The 4,382-nt window shown below is 35.9% G+C and overlaps 1 pseudogene; it reads right to left on the bottom strand.

Moving 5' to 3' along the window:
* Nucleotides 1–1,739: 1,739 nt before the first annotated feature.
* On the bottom strand, nucleotides 1,740–4,168 carry LOC147610872 (uncharacterized; annotated as a pseudogene).
* Nucleotides 4,169–4,382: the final 214 nt, after the last annotated feature.

The following is a 4,382-nucleotide window of genomic DNA, read 5'->3' as shown; positions in this document are numbered from 1 at the left end:
AATGATGCAAGAGAGATTTTCAATGCACCCTTTGATGTTTCTCTATTCGTTGACCATTGTACGGAATTCTTGCATGTAGTGTGGATAAGGTTTGAAAACCTCATTGAGCAACATACAATGACTTTGGACCATGGTATTTATGTGCACATTTCAGCCATAGGTGCTACCCCATCAGTAAGGGGTAAGATTATAAGGAGATACAGGACAATGGCAAATAACGATATGCTAATGCCGATTAATGTGAGATTCCCATTGCACACAAAGTCTTGCAGGTTAGTTTTGAAGTCCCTTGCCTTCATTCTGTTCCTCTATGCACAAATCGATATGAAAGAGAGCTTTTATAGGACAATACTGCAGACGAAAAGGAACATTTTTTAATCATCAGTGAGCTAGAGGAGGGGGGGGAGTCTGCAGATTTGGAAGAGACTATTCAAGTCAATGATGAAATAAAATCTAGTACTACATTAGATGTTGCTATTTTCAAGGCTTAGATAGTCATTATCGCGAGCCATTTGCTAGAGAGGAGGAGGTCGAGATTTCAGAGAGCTCTTTCACCCTTCCTTCCTTACCCTCATTACACATCAAAGGGAAGGACTTCATATCAATTCCCCATATTCAGGGTCTCTTCAACTTCAAGGAGGACTACTGCTTGTCCATTATTGCAGAGGGCTGTGAAGCTACTTCAGGGCTTATTAATATGAAGAACGAATCTTCGGAAGAGTTTATTATTTAGACACAGAGAAATCCATTGACAAGTTCATAGATGCATCTTCGTCTTTAGCGCTATGTTTGAGAAGGGCTACCGAGGAAGATCCAACTCTGTCGAATGAGGAGTTTGAGGAGAGGTTGGAGGAACTCAGGATTGCTCACATTGGGAGAGAGAAAGGTAGAATACGTAGAGCCTAAAGAGAAAAACCGAGGCTCCATCAATTTATGGAACAATGAAGTTCTAGAGGAAGATGAGCATCAAAAGGTAATACTTTTGTCCATTGTTGTGTTACTTCTTTTTTACTATGGTTGTTTAATTAAAATCCTATTTTGAATGTCAAATCAAGATAGAAGATGTAGATAACTTTTTGGGCAAGGGGAAGGGGTCTAGAGAAGAACAAGACATGGAATCAAACAAAAGGGATACTGCTCTAGCTCATTATTTGCCATATCTTGATAACATGTGCTTATCATCTACCATAGTGTTCTCTTTGAGAATCTTGATATCTCTTTGTTTCCCTTGAAGGTACTTTCCAGGTTCATGGGATACACATCCATTAAGTGGAATGAAAATAAGCTTATGCTCTTCGAGAAGACAGATGCCATAAGGATCTTTGGTTATGGTCCTAGATTCTAGCCTTCATGGGCATGATACTTTTTATGCCCTGGCAGATAAGAAGTTAAATATAAACCTACTTGGAGGATACAAGAGAAAGAAGTTTTTGAGATATAGAGGCAAAATGCATGTTGACACCACTGTGAAGAAAATCAAAAAATAGTTTTGTATTAAAGAAGTTTGTACATTGTAGGGATTTTTAAGCCATTCTATGTTGACACCACTGTGAAGAAAATCAAAAAATAGTTTTGTATTAAAGAAGTTTGTACATTGTAGGGATTTTTAAGCCATTCTATGTTTTTCAACTATTTTTGTATTTTCTCTATATAGCCATTTGCCGAATTTTTGTATCAAGATAGTTGGTTGATGTATGCCTTTGATGAAATATAATCAGCTTCCTCTCTTGTTTTTGTGTTTATGATTGATAAATAGCTAGAATTCTTTGAAGTTGTCTCCTGTAAAACCAGTTGAAGAGCTCTTTTAATGCATTGCTCCTTTTTCTTCCGCCTCCATGTTACGTACTTTGAAAGAATGATGTTTGGGCTTGGTAATGTGATTTCTCCATGCCTTGAGTACTCCATGTTGCAAGTGGTGGTTGGTTCTCAACAAAGAATAGCCCATGAATATAAAGTATATGCTACATGAGCAATGGTAGTATTTTAGTTTTTTTATATACATCAATAAGTTGTTTCACAAGTGTAAACTAAACAATATCTTGAAGGCCTTACCAGGTAGTATGTGATGTCCTTTTCTCCCCGTGCAACCTTGATTGGCTAAATCAGACGTGTTATAGTTTCTTTGTACTCATGAGCATATTTATTTGTTCTCACTTGTTTCCCTTAGAAGCTTCAAAAAGTCGTCAAGTACCATCCACACTTCCATTCTTTTTTTGGCTACTTGAGGATTGCTTGAAACATTTGTTGTTATTTGGCATAGCTCTTTCCAACACTCCCACATTGCATTTACCTGTTTTTGGTCATGATTGCTCAAAAATTTTCTTGCCTTTGATCCTCCCATTGAAACATCTGCAAGAAAATCACTTGTTTTCCTAGAAAGATTAGGGTCTTTCCTGAGGTGCACTTGACCACCATGGAAACCCATGCTTGATAGCAAATTTTCACATTTATCTATGAATTCATTTGTAATTTTTGTAGGCTTCAATGAATATGCATAGTCTAGATGAAGATGAAGAAGTTTATCAAGTATTCTAATTTCAGCATGCAACGTGCAAATACGAACATTCATAAGCTGAATTGGGAGTATATGATCCCAAATCATTTTAGTGTTTCTGAATTTTAATAAATCCACATTGTTTCTTGTTGGAGGCCTACCAATAGCTTTTGTGGTACACCACTCATTTGTCCCCATACTAGCCATGCAATATAGGCAAGGATACATAGAGTTAGCACCACCACTAATACTATACATTGATTTTAATGCCTTTAAATCAACACTCATATGCAATTCAACTGAAAAACTACCAACACCATCAACATTCAAGCATTCACCTACACTTTGGGATTTAATAATGCTAGGAATTTTAGTATGAGAGAAAAGTGTTTAATGGCTTTCAACCAGTACTTGGGCAGAGCCAATCCACCATAGCTCCATCTCTGATTGGACACTATGACCAGGAACATCCCTCATACCTTGGTTGTACTCTAATAATGGATTCATAAGAGAAATGCTCACTTTTTCCATTTTCTACCACTTCTAAATCCGTGCTTCATCTAACTTCAAAACAAATTTAAGTTTCCCACTAGACTCATCTACAGTTATTCCATACAACTTAACCATAGCAACTCATCTACAGTTATTCCATACAACTTAACCATAGCAACTCATCTACAGTTATCCATCCAAATGTTATTAAATTCATTGTATTCAAAAACACTCTTTCTTTTTTGTTTTTCAAATGCCATAGAGCCTTCTATATGATAATAGTTTCCAAAGTAGTTAGGAATTTCAAGATTCAATAGGTTTCGTGCTTTAGGGACCTTATGTGGCCTTGGTAAACTGAAAGGCCTAATTTTTTGTTGTTTTAACTTTTTGAGCCATAATTTGGATAAAGCTCGATATCCATTTCTACTTACCCCAACCGTGTCACATGTCTTTACAATCTTTGATGGGTCTATGGTAGAGTTAAAATCCTTAAGCAACTCTTTAAGAAAAAAAAATCAAAGCTAAATTTTTTGGTAACTTAAGAACTTTAACAATATCCAACTTATTCATTGTCTCGTTAAGCAGTTGTATCCTATCTTATGAATTATAGATATCTAGACCTAAAATCTCAGCTACGTATTACTTAGTAAGTTTCATCCTCCTTTTTCTTGTCCCACATGTCTCTAGAAAATTATTAATCTACTTCGTTTGCTTTAATTTTTCTCTCATCCCAATGGGTATGTTTTTTAGCCTATTTAGCATACTTTGCAAGTGTTCATTTGAATCTTCAAGAAATTTTACTTTCTTCTGAAGTTCAAAAACTTGAGTTTGAAAATTTGATATAACTCTATGTAAGTTATAGATATGATTAGAATGTTCATTATAAGACTAGCATAATCTTAAACAATATCTTAGAAAACCATTATTAACACCATCTCCCACAAACCTTATTAGATCATGAAAAGATGTAAAGGAAGGACACCTACCAGTTAAGGGATCAATAGGGTAGAGATTACCATCCACCGATAAGTCAATGTGTTTCCTCCCTCCATTTCGAAGTCGGTTTGCTTCAATTGAATCTCTCAATGACCTTTGATTTACACTTCGCCAGGTTGCGTATTCAGAGTCAAGCTTGATGTTCATATGAAACCTCCTTTGAGAGGGGATATCTAAAGTGGACATGTCTAAAGAAAGAAAGGAGAGCTTGTAAGGGAGTAAAACTATGATGGTCATAGAAATAATGAGCGAGAAAATAAACGTAGAATAGTGCATTGAGCAAGAATAGTCAAGCATAAGGTTGAGGTAGAAATAATGAGTGAGAAAATAAATGTAGAACAGTGCATTGAGCAAGAATAGTCAAGCATAAGGTTGAGGGAAAAAGGTAGGAGGGAATAAC

The sequence above is a fragment of the Cibotium barometz genome, chromosome 48, assembly GCF_041138505.1.
Source record: "Cibotium barometz isolate CiBa-2024 chromosome 48, ASM4113850v1, whole genome shotgun sequence".
Classification (NCBI taxonomy): Eukaryota; Viridiplantae; Streptophyta; class Polypodiopsida; order Cyatheales; family Cibotiaceae; genus Cibotium; species Cibotium barometz.
This window is presented reverse-complemented; position numbering and strand designations above follow the sequence as displayed.